The sequence below is a fragment of the Bos taurus genome, chromosome 2 (assembly GCF_002263795.3).
Source record: "Bos taurus isolate L1 Dominette 01449 registration number 42190680 breed Hereford chromosome 2, ARS-UCD2.0, whole genome shotgun sequence".
Taxonomy (NCBI): domain Eukaryota; kingdom Metazoa; phylum Chordata; class Mammalia; order Artiodactyla; family Bovidae; genus Bos; species Bos taurus.
In genome coordinates this window covers 114,679,712-114,692,841 of record NC_037329.1, presented here as the reverse complement: position 1 = coordinate 114,692,841, position 13,130 = coordinate 114,679,712, and the positions used below count along the sequence as shown (strand labels likewise).

At 41.1% G+C, this 13,130-nt stretch overlaps 1 pseudogene; it reads left to right on the top strand.

Moving 5' to 3' along the window:
• The first annotated feature begins 6,921 nt into the window (after positions 1–6,921).
• LOC614695 (large ribosomal subunit protein uL16-like) lies at positions 6,922–7,480 on the top strand (annotated as a pseudogene).
• The last annotated feature ends 5,650 nt before the right edge of the window (positions 7,481–13,130 follow it).

Here is a 13,130-nt window from a genome sequence, read left to right as displayed (position 1 = left end):
TTTGTTTCTTTTAAATCATAGCATGTAAAATGGAATCTTTTTTTGCCTACACCCAGAATGACTTCTGCCATTCAGTTTGCTTTAAAACAACAGCTGGGTTTTCATAATTCATAGCTCAAGCAAACCTGCAGATTCTCATGATGAAGGAACCCATTCATTTTTTTAAAGCCTTAATTGAATTTGCCACAACATTGTTTTTGTTTTATGTTTTGTTTTTTTTGGCCACAAGGCATGTGGGGTTTTAGTTCCCTGAATGGGGATTGAACCTGCCTCCTCTGCATTGGAGGGTAAGGTCTCAACCACTTGACCACAATCATCAGTCTGTAATTTATTTCCTTTGAGAAAGAAGTTATCTCACCAACAACTCATTAGTGGCTTGAAAGTGAAAGTGTTAGTTCCTCAGTCATGGCAGACTCTTTGCTACCCCATGGACTGTAGCCCCCCTGGCTCCTCTATCTGTGGAATTCTCCAGGCAAAAAATACTGGAATGGGTAGCTAATCCCTTATCCAGGGAATCTTCCTGGGGTCAAAAAAGGGTCTCCTGCATTGCAGGAGGATTCTTCACCATCTGAGCCACCAGGAAAGATGAGTGTCTTAACACAGGGCAATCTGAACAGTGAAGGTTTGCACTGCAGAGGAATCATGCTAATAATACCTTTTCAGAATTTCTATCATTTCAGCTGATCTTGTTAGATTTCAAATGTCTTTGACTATCTTCAGTGCTTCTCACCACTCTGCTCTTGGGTCCTGCATTCCCTGTTATCTTTCCAGAAGATAAAACCACGTGAAGCCATGTATTTAGGGGGAAAGGAAATGACATTGTTTATACATTACCACTTGGTTCTCAATTTGTTGTTTGATCAAGATTTCCCAAGATTCAGTCTGAAAGAAAATATGAAATAATGTTACCAGAGGCTGCAATGATTAGAAAGAAAAGTTAGCTAAAGTTGAAGCAAAGAAGATTCACACCGAGTACCCAGGGAGAAATGACGAAACTTGAAACCCACCCGAATCCTTTCTTTCTAATCTGTCTCCAAGAGGCTAAAACATCTGGTAAGTCATGTCAAAGATTCAATCAATCATCCCCGTATTTGGTTTTTATGTTGCCAGACATCTGGATTGACTGTATTTTTCTTTTCTTTAATTAAATCAGTAGGGGGTTTTGGCTTCCTGCAAAATCAGCTTTAGTTTAAATAATACACGTCATCATCTCATTTGCACTTTGACACACTTGTGATCCTGTTGTTTTTGCTTTAACTCCTAGTAATTTGGTGATTGATTTAAAATAGTTTTGAATATTGTACTATGCATTTGCGTATTAATATAAATATTAATAAACATGTCAGAGAAACAAAACTAACTTGGCTGCTTTACTTTTTTCTAAAAGGAACTATAGATGTTACCTGCAATGAGTGGACATTAAGAAAGTTGGACAGTGTTAAATAATTATAGGGCTCGTTCTTAGCAGAGATCAAAATGGCCACTTTGATGTAAAGACAGCTGACACTGACAATCATTTTAACTGTGTAACAGGAACACACGATTTATATAATTTACACATTCCTAAGTTTTTTCAGTTCATAGGAATGTGGTCTGGTTTTATTATTATTTTCAGATACTCTTTGCATTCTTATCTGGAAAGGCTTCTGGGCAAGCTGATGACAGGAGGAGATTTAAAAAAAGATGAAAAGAAACCATGAACACATACTGGTTTAATGAAATACTATATATTCTAGGAGAGAAATCAAACCTCAAAATAGACAAAACAAAATTTATTGCTCTAAATATACGACAGAAAACAACCAAAGAATTCTGGAATAACATTTCATACCTCACTCTTTTATGGTGTTTTTCATGGAGTTTGCCTAGCACACAAAGTCAAAAATAGATCCTACTTTCTCACTAAGGGATTCTATTCTTTGTTTTTAATGAAATAAACGATCAGCAGAGGAAAAAGTGCCTTCCTGATGCAACTGTAGTTAATTTTGAAAGACAGATGGATTATGATTTTAGGATTCTTATTGTAATCATTGAGCCAAATAAGCTATTTTATAAGTATATTGTGACACACCTAAATACAACACCTGAAAGTTTTCACCAGAATTAGGCACAACTCCATTCCTATAGAAAGTCTTCCAATCTACCCTAGTGAGGTTATTTGTAAAAATTAAAGTCCACTTTAATCAGTCCAAAGTAATCACGTGAACCACAACCTTGTCTAACTCAATGAAACCATGAGCCATGCCATGTAGGGCCACCCAAGACAGATGGGTCATGGGGGAGAGTTCTGACAAAATGTGGTCCACTGGAGAAGGGAATGGCAAACCACTTCAGTATTCTTGCCTTGAGAACCCCATGAACAGTATGAAAAGGCAAAAAGATAAGACACTTAAATATGAACTCCCCAGGTCAAGAGGTGCCCAGTATGCTACTGGAGATCAGTGGAGAAATAACTCCAGAAAGAATGAAAAGATAGAGCCAAAGCAAAAACAATACCCAGTTGTGGGTGTGACTGGTGATGGAAATAAAGGCTGATGCTGAAAAGAACAATATTGCATGGGAACCTAGAATGTTAGGTCCATGAATCAAGGCAAATTGGAAGTGGTCAAACAGGAGATGGCAAGAGTGAACACTGACATTTTAGGAATCAGTGAACTAAAATGGACTGGAATGGGTGAATTTAACTCAAATGACCATTATATCTACTACTGTGGGCAAGAATCCCTTAGAAGAAATGGAGTAGCCATCAGAATCAACAAAAGAGTCTGAAGTGCAGTACTTGGATGCAATCTCAAAAACAACAGAATGATTTCTGTTCATTTTCTAAGGCAAACCATTCAATCTCACAGTAATCCAAGTCTATGCCCCAACCAGTAATGGTGAAGAAGCTGGTTGAATGGTTCTATGAAGACCTACAAGATCATCTAGAATTAACACCCCAAAAAGATGTCTTTTTCATTATAGGGGACTGGGATGCAAAAGTAGGAAGTCATGAAACACCTGGAGTAACAGGCAAATTTGGCCTTGGAGTACAAAATGAAGCAAGTCAAAAGCTAACAGAGTTTTGCCAAGAGAATGCACTGGTCATAGAAAACACCCTCTTCCAACAACACAAGAGAAGACTACACGTGGACATCACCAAATGGTCAATACTGAAATCAGATTGATTATATTCTTTGCAGCCAAAGATGTAGAAGCTCTAGTCAGCAAAAACAAGACCTGGAGCTGACTGTGGTTCAGATCATGAACTCCTTATTGCCAAATTCAGACTTAAATTGAATAAAGTAGGGAAAACCATTAGACCATTCAGGTATGACCTAAATCAAACTCTTTATGATTATACAGTGAGTGTGACAATAGATTCAAAGGACTAGATCTGATAGAGTTCCTGAGGAACTATGGATAGAGGTTCGTGATATTATATAGGAGGCAGTGATCAAGACAATCTCCAAGAAAAAGAAATGCAACAAGGCATAATGGTTGTCTGAGTAGGCCTTACGAAGAGCTGAGAAAAGAAGAGAAGCTAAAGGCAAAGGAGAAAAGGAAAGATATAGCCATTTGAATGCACAGTTCCAAATAATAGCAAGGAGAGATAAGAAAGCCTTCCTTAGCAATCAATATAAAGAGATAGAGGAAAACAATAGAATGGGAAAGACTAGAAATCTCTTCAAGAAAATTAGAGACACCAAGGGAACATTTCATGTAAAGATCGGCATAACAAAGGACAGGAATGGTACGGACCTAACAGAAGCAGAAGATATTAAGAAGAGGTGGCAAGAATACACAGAACTATACAAAAAAGAACTTCATGATCCAGATAACCATAATGGTATGATCACTCACCTAGAGCCAGACATCCTGGAATGGGAAGTCAAGTGGGTCTAGGCAGCATCACTATGAACAAAGCTAGTGGAGGTGATGGGATTCCAGTTGAGCTCTTTGAAATCCTAAAAGATGATGCTATTAAAGTGGTGCACTCAATATGCCAGCAAATTTGGAAAACTCGGCAGTGGCCACAGGACTAGAAAAGGTCAGTTTTCATTCCAATCCCAAAGAAAGGCAATGCCAAAGAATGCTCAAACTACCACATAATTGCACTCATCTCACACACTAGAAAAGTAATGTTCAAAATTCTCCAAACCAGGCTTCAACAGTACGTGAACCATGAACTTCCAGATGTTCAAGCTGGATTTAGAAAAGGCAGAGGAACCAGATATCAAATTGCCAACATCCGTTGGATCACCAAAGAAGCAAGAGAGTTCCAGAAAAACATCTATTTCTGCTTTTTGACTATGCCAAAGCCTTTGACTGTGTGGATCACAACAAACTGTGGAAAATTCTGAAAGAGATGGGAATACCAGACCACCTGACCGGCCTCTTGGGAAACCTATATGAAAGTCAGGAAGCAGCAGTTAGAACTGGACATGGAACAACAGACTGGTTCCAAATCAGGAAAGGAGTACATCAAGGCTGTATATTGTCACCCTGCTTATTTAACTTATATGCAGAGTACATCATGTGAAATGCCAGGTTGGATGAAGCACAATCTGGAAGCAAGATTGCCAGGAGAAACATCAATATCCTCAGATATGCAGATGACACCACACTTATGGCAGAAAGCAAAGAAGAACTAAAGAGCCTCTTGGTGAAAGTGAAAGAGGAGAGTGAAAAAATGGCTTAAAACTCAACATTCAGAAAAGTAAGATCATGGTATCTGGTCCCATCACTTCATACCAAATAGATAGGGAAAACAATGGAAACAGTGAGAGATTTTATTTTTTTTAGGCTCCAAAATCACTGCAGATATTGAGTGTAGCCATGACATTAAAGGATGCTTGCTCCTGGAAGAAAAGCTATGCCCAACCTAGCCAGCGTACTAAAAAGTAGGGACATTACTTTCCCAACAAAGGTCCATCTAGTCAAACTTATCAGTTTTGCGGTAGTCATGTATGGATGTGAGAGCTGGACTGTAAAGAGAGCTGAGTGCCAAAGAATTGACGCTTTTGACTTGTGGTATTGGAGAGACTCTTGAGAGTCCCTTGGACTGCAAGGAGCTCAAACCAGTCAGTTGTAAAGGAAATGAATCCTGAATATTCATTGGAAGGACTGATGCTGAAGCTGAAGCTCCAATACTTTGGCCACCTGATGCATAGAACTGACTCTTTGGAAAAGACTCTGATGTTGGGCAAGATTGAAGGCAGGAAGAGAAGTGGACAACAGAGGATGAGATGGTTGGATGGCATCAATGACTCGATGGACATGAATTTGAGTAAGCTCCAGGAGTTGGTGATGGACAGGGAAGCCTGGTCTGCTTCAGTTCATGGGGTCGCAAAGACTCAGACATGACTGAGCGACTGAACTAAACTGAACTGAAAGTCTACTTTGATGCGACTCTGTCAGATATGGATATTTCTTTGTACTATTTCTGGAGTTAATTTTATTGTTTTAAGTAGCTTTATGAGAACTCCCCACTGATGCTGTGTTGGTATTTTAAGGTGCCAGCATTCATGTGCACTTTTTTGTCTCTTAGCTAATGATGAGCGTCTCTGGTGGCTCAGGTTCTATTATTAACTGAGGCCAAAGCTGAAGCTCAGAGGGGTTAAAAGCAACTGGCTCAGAATCAAACAATTCAATTTTTGGATTAACAACATTTATTATAAAAATATGGTTATATGTACACATACATATATTCATTGCAGACATTTTGGAAAAGATAGGAAGTTTAATAAAAAAGAAAAAAAAATTACTCAAAATGCCATTTCTCTTGGATAATGACTATTAATTTTTTCGTGGGCTTATAAGTACCTATGTATACAAAAATATTTAAATAAATGTATCCACATTGAAAACCATACTAAGATTCATACTAAGCACACCATTTTGTAATTTTTCTGTTTGTAAGCATAACTGGCAACTTATCTCATATCAAGTAAATTTTTCTATAGCAGAGATCAATATATTCTTTCTGTGAAGGGCCAAATGGTAAGTATTTTGTGATTTACAGGCAATAATGTCTTTGTCCCAATCACTTAACTCTGAGAAAGCAGTCACACACAATGTACAAATGCATAAGTACAATGTGTTCCAATAAAACTTTACCTACAAAAACAAGCAGTGCATCAGATTTAGCTTGTAGATCATAGTTTGCTGATCCTCATTCTACAGAATCAATTTTTTATAATGATACCAATAGTAGTTTATCTATCACACAGCTGTATTACTATTTACTTTTAGGTATTTATTTATTTGTTTCTGTCACAAAATAATCATAATATTGTGATGAAAATTATTATAATTAAAACTTGGTATGGACATTCTAGGTTTTCCTCAGATACTTCACTGGAAAAATTTCTCAATGCCTTGGAAAGTCTTTCTATAGAGTGCTTGATATGTATTGCATTTGTGTTGCACTAAACTACTGTCCATAGGTCATACTTTCCATTCTTCCCAGTGCTATAAAGGAGGGTCTCTTTATCCATATAGGCTTGTGACAAAGCATACTATGGTTTAAAAAATTTTTTTGCCAATTTTGTGGGAAAAAATGATATCCGCATTTTTGAATTTTCTTTATGATTGAACATTGTTAATTATATTTTCTTTTTTTCCCCCCATGCTTAATGATTAATCATAAATCATCTATTTTCTTCAGGTCAACTTAATTTTATAAATGATGGAAACATGCAAATTTAATTTTAGCATATTCAAGTCATTTCATTTTAGCATATTCAACGCTAAAATGAAATTTAGCAAATTTCTTTTTTTTCTGCATGAAAATTTAAAATTTTTATGCGTCAAAGACACTGTTGACAGAGGAAAAAGGCAATCCATGGAATGGGAAAAAAATTTGAAATCACGTATCTCGTAAGAAATTAATATCCAGCTCTTTCCCTTTGGTACACCATTGAAGATCCAGGTGTTGCCATGTGCCGCCACCCTGCCCGGTGTTACCGGTATTGTAAGAACAAGCCATACCCAAAGCTGCGCTTCTGCCGAGGTGTCCCTGATGCTGAGATTCGCATCTTTGACTTGGGGCGTAAGAAGGCCAAAGTGGATGAGTTCCCACTCTGTGGCCACATGGTGTCAGATGAGTATGAGCAGCTCTCCTCTGAAGCCCTGGAGGCTGCCTGTATTTATGCCAACAAGTACATGGTGAAAAGCTGTGGCAAAGATGGTTTTCACATCCGAGTACATCTCCACCCCTTCCATGTCATCCGCATCAACAAGATGATGTCTTGCGCTGGAGCTGATAGACTCCAGACAGGTATGCGCGGTGCCTTTGAAAGCCCCAGGGCACAGTGGCCAGGGTCCACATTGGCCAGGTCATAATGTCCATCCCCACCAACTGCAGAACAAGGAACATGTGATTGAAGCCTTCCACCGGGCCAAGCTCAAGTTCCCTGGCCGCCAGAAGATCCACATCTCTAAGAAGTGGGGATTTACCAAGTTCAACGCGGATGAATTTGAGAACATGGTGGCAGAAAAGCAGCTCATGCCAGACGGCTGTGGGGTCAAATACATCCCTAATCGTGGTCCCCTCGACAAATGGCCGGGCCCTGCACTCATGAGCATCAGTGCTGTCCCCTCTTTAATTATGCTCACCAATAAATGTTATTTCCTGTCCAAAAAAAAAAAATTAATATCCAGAACACATAGAAGCTTTTAAATCTCAGTTCAACTATCTTAAAATATCCATAGTTAAGATTTATATATTGAGTGTTGGATTATACATAGGCACTATTGAAACAGTCCCTGTAAGTCCTTGTTTGTCTACTGTAATTATAAAATCAACTGTGTTTCTTTTATAATCTTGCTTCCTTTGACTTTTGCCATAAATGCAATCATATTTTTCTGCCTTCTTTTTTCCCTCTCCCTAGGCCCTCCATGAAAAGCACATTTTATCTGACTTAGTGGAAGGCACAGTTCTGACATCCTTTTCAGTTCAGTTCAGTCGCTCAGTTGTGTCCGACTCTTTGCGACCCCATGAATCACAGCATGCCAGGCCTCCCTGTCCATCACTAACTCTCGGAGTTCACTCAAACTCACGTCCATTGAGTTGATGATGTCATCCAGCCATCTCATCCTCTGTCGACCCTTTCTCCTCCTGCCCCCAATCCCTCCCAGCCTCAGCGTCTTTTCCAATGAGTCAACTCTTCGCATGAGGTGGCCAAAGTATTGGAGTTTCAGCTTTAGCATCGGTCCTTCAAAGAACACCCAGGACTGATCTCCTTTAGAATGGACTGGTTGGATCTCCTTGCAGTCCATGGGACTCTCAAGAGTCTTCTCCAACACCACAGTTCAAAAGCATCAATTCTTCGGTGCTCAGCTTTCTTAACAGTCCAACTCTCACATCCATACATAACTACTGGAAAAACCATAGCCTTGACTAGACGGACCTTTGTTGGCAAAGTAATGTCTCTGCTTTTCAATATGCTATCTAGGTTGGTCATAACTTTCCTTCCAAGGACTAAGTGTCTTTTAATTTCATGGCTGCAATCACCATCTGCAGTGATTTTGGAGCCCCCCCAAAAAAGTCTGACACTGTTTCCACTGTTTCCCCATCTATTTTCCATGAAGTGATGGGACCAGATGCCACGATCTTCATTTTCTGAATGCTGAGCTTAAGGCCAACTTTTTCACTCTACACTTTCACTTTCATCAAGAGGCTTTTTGGTTCCTCTTCACTTTCTGCCATAAGGGTGGTGTCATCTGCATATCTGAGGTTATTGATATTTCTCCCGGCAATCTTGATTCCAGCTTGTGCTTCTTCCAGCCCAGCGTTTCTCATGATGTACTCTGCATAGAAGTTAAATAAGCAGGGTGACACTATACAGCCTTGACGTACCCCTTTTCCTATTTGGAACCAGTCTGTTGTTCCATGTCCAGTTCTTTTACCCTGGCTTTATTCTGTGGTGGAATAAATATGCTCAAGGTCACAGGCATGTGTCCCCTACAAAGAAAGAAAAAAGATGTCTAAGTTCTAACCCTCAACACCTATAAATTTGACCTTATTTGGAAATAGGGTCTTTGCAGATATAATGAAGTTAAGATGAGGTCATTAGTTTGGACTCTAATCCAATATGACGAGTGTTCTTATAAGAAGCTGTCTCTATGGAGACAGAGGGAAAATGGCCACGTGAAAATGGCTGCAGAGATTGAGTTACACAGCCACAAGCCAAGAACACCAGGGCTACTAGAAGGTGGAAGAGACAAGGAAGAATCCTCCCTAATAAGCTTAGGAGGGAGCACAGCCCTGACAATAACTTGCTTTCAGACTTCTCGCCTCCAGCGCTGTGAGAGAACACATCATCTTTGTGTTAAGCCACCACGTTTGTGCTGCTTTGTTATGGTAGTGTTAGAAAATGGATACAGGCATGAATAGTGGCCAGTTCTTTTACAGCAAGACTGTTCAGGGCTTCTGCCCACTCTTTTCTCCTTCAAGTGGAGCAAACTCTTTTTCCCTGATGGTTGATCTGCCTGTGACTGATTGGTTGTTTATTTCAAGGAAAAACATCCTTGGGTGCAGACCTTTATCTCCCATCTAGCCATGTGTTAGTTGCTCACTCATGTCCAACACTTTGAGACCCCAGGGACTATAGCCCTCCAGTCTCCTCTGTCCATGGAATTCTCCAGGCAAGAATATTGGAGTGGGTTGTCATTCCTTTCTCCAGGGGATCTTCCCAACCCAGGGACTGAACCCAGGTCTCCTGCATTGCAGGTATATTCTTTACTGTCTGAGCCACCAGGGATTCCAGTCTAGCCACGCCATCATTAAAGCTGATATTTTGATCTCCTATACCTGTTCCTCTGGCAATCTGCACAGGTAGTACATACACCTGAAAGTCTAAACAAAGATAAGTGGTAACTGGTATTTTGGCGACCAAAATAAAACCTGAATATGCCCAACACCTTGCTTTGGCTGTGGTGGCCAGTGTCTGAATAGGCAGGTACAATATAGCTTAGGTTTCAGAAGGCTTGACTTCAGGGCTCTAGTGATCTAGTGCTGTTGATCCAAGAAGGCGTGTTGTGGTCACATCTGATATCACAGGTATTTGACCACTGAAAGGGGAAATTTTTAATTCTAGTTAAGTCTTCTAATTAACATTTTGTACAGGTTTTTGGGGGCACTGGTGGAGAGAATGATTTGTTTCCCTATATCTTTACATTTTTCCAGCTAAGATTTTAAATGGCAAAGGCAGGTAAGTTTCCCATGGACCTCAGAGAATGAATACATGAGGGTTGAACCTCCTATTTAGTATTATCATGAGATGGTAGCACTTAGTGGGCTGCCCCAAATCTATTCCTTCCTGTCCTACTTTGAATTACTTTGAGGAATGAGGAAGATGTGGAAGGGTGAATCTCGTGAATTCATGAGAGCATCAAGAAGAATGAAAGTCCTTATTACACACCAGATACATCATTTTCTTGGGCAAAGGAAAAAAAAACCTCAATGTTTATTATTAGAGACTTGAAGGTTGGAAGGAAATTTGAAAGGCTTTTCCCTGGAACACCACTTTTAGAAAAACTGAACCAGGAAAGTTGGGTGAATGAGACTGATGTATGTAACATGAGTTCATCTTAACTTTGATTTTTTTTTTTTTGCTGCACTACTTGGCATGTGAAATCTTAGTTCCCCAACCAGGGATCAAATCCACACCCCCTGCATTGGAAGCACAGAGTCTTAACCTCTGGATCAGGGAAGTCTCAAACACGCTTCCATCTTACTGTCAAAACATGAGCAGAAGGAGAGAGGAAGTAAAGGAGGGCATATGGATTTCAGAGGGCGGGTGAGAGATTTTTTTATTAGAAACGTTAGAATCTTAATGATCAGTAAAAAGGAGGTAAGTGCGGACCTAACTGTTTATAAAGCTGGGACCAGAAAACTCAGTGATGAGGTTGAAGGTGGTGAGGAGGACACAGAAGAGACATAGGGGGGCCTTCAGTGTGACAGAGACATGAGGTCAGACCAGCACACCAAGTACTGGTCCATGGCCTGTTAGGAACCGGGCTGCACTCATGAGGTAAGTGACAGGAAAGTGAGTGAAGCTTCATCTGTATTCTAAGATGGAAGAGGACAGGCTCTGAGCTCTACTGTCACAGGCTCCAGCAACAGACAGATGCCCAAGGTTGAGGGCAAGAACCGAGCACTAGGCTCGGTGCTAAGGCTGTTGGGGCCAGCCACTCTGCTGCAAGGCCCAGAGGCTCACAGAGGCCACCATTTGGATTCAAGGACTCCACCCCTTCCATTCTGACACAAGGTTCTGTGCCTCCACCATGTGTATCCAGAAGAGGGACTGGGTCTGGGAAACCAAGCATTTATCTCATTTATATTACTTTAAACTAGGTTAGAAGAAGGCAATGGCACCCCACTCCAGTACTCTTGCCTGGAAAATCCCATGGACGGAGGAGCCTGGTGGGCTGCAGTCCATAGGGTCGCTAAGAGTTGGGCACGACTGAGCGACTTCACTTTCACTTTTCACTTTCATGCATTGGAGGAGGAAATGGCAACCCACTCCAGTGTTCTTGCCTGGAGAATCCCATGGACAGAGAAGCCTCGCGGGCTATAGTCTATGGGGTTGCAAGAGTTGGATACAACTGAGCGACTAAGCACACACGAAATCTAGGTAAATCAACTGGACTGACATATAGTTTTTTTTCCCTTGCTACCCATCAGATTTCCTAAAGGAAATCAACCCTGAATATTCACTAGAAGGACTGATGCTGAAATTGAAGCCCCATTACTTTGGCCACTTGATATGAAGAGCAAACTCATTGGAGAAGTCCCTGATGTTGGGAAAGATTGAGGGCAGGAGGAGAAGGGAACGACAGAGGATGAGATGGTTGGATAGCATCACTGACTCAATGAATATGAACTTGAGCAAACTCTGGGAGATAGTAGAGGATAGGGAAGCCTGGTGTGCTGCAGTCCATGGGGTCGCAAAGAATCGAACATGACTTAGTGATTGAATAGGAACAACCCATCAAATAGAATGTTATAAATGATCAGATTATAAATCAGATTATATTTCTCAGAGAAAAATAGAGTACATTCTCTTCTTGAACATTTGGGCTGTGTAAGATAATTGAGTCACCTGCTGTACATGTGAGCTAAATCACTTCAGTTGACCCTATGGACTGTGGCCCGCCAGGCTCCCCTGTCCATGGGCTTCTCCAGGCAAGAATACTGGAGTGGATTGCTATGTCCTCCTCCAGGGGATCTTCCCGACCCAGGGATTGAACCTGCATCTCTTTTGTCTCCTGCATTGGCAGGAGGGTTCTTTATCACTAGCACCACGTGGGAAGCCCTCCCTAGTGTACAGAAGTTTCATTATGCAAAAACTGGCTCTCAAGCATATGCTGTTTTTAACAGTCTCTAGTAAAAAGTGCAGAGAAGGTGATGGCACCCCACTCCAGTACTCTTGCCTGGAAAATCCCATGGATGAGGAGCCTGGTGGGCTGCCGTCTATGGGGTTGCACAGAGTCGGACATGACTGCAGTGACTTAGCAGCAGCAGCAGCTGTAAGGAGTGAGCCTTCTGCTTGCCTGATGGGTCCTATGCTGTATCCTAATACCAGAACCTCTTCATGGCCACCCTTCAATACCTGGAGTCTTCCAGAATGCTCCTTGCTTATTGGTACATTCCAGAAAAAAACAGGAAAGACAAGGTGTCAGGGACATATTGTTAGGCTATCATCTACACCAAGTCATCCTTTTGTCCAGCCTTGGAAAGCTTTTTAATGAGGCCCAGGGATGAGACGGACTCAGTAATGTGCTGTAGACCAGGGGTTCCCAACACCCAGGCCGTGGACCAGTACATGGACCGCACAGCAAGAGGTGAGTTACAGGCAAGCAAGTGAAGCTTCACCTGTATTTATAGCCACTCCTCATTGCTCACATTACCACCTGAGCTCCTCCTCCTTTCAGATCAGCTACAACATAATATATGCAATGTGCTTGAATCATCCTAAAACCACCCCTCCCACCGTCTGTGAAAAATCTGTCTTCCATCAAACCGGTTCTTGGTGTCAAAAATGTTGGGGACCACTGCTGTAAGTTCATGGACCTAACTCATGACCAGCCGGAAATGAGACCGAGGCTGTTGATTCCTTGTCCATTTATTCCTTCTTTCAGTA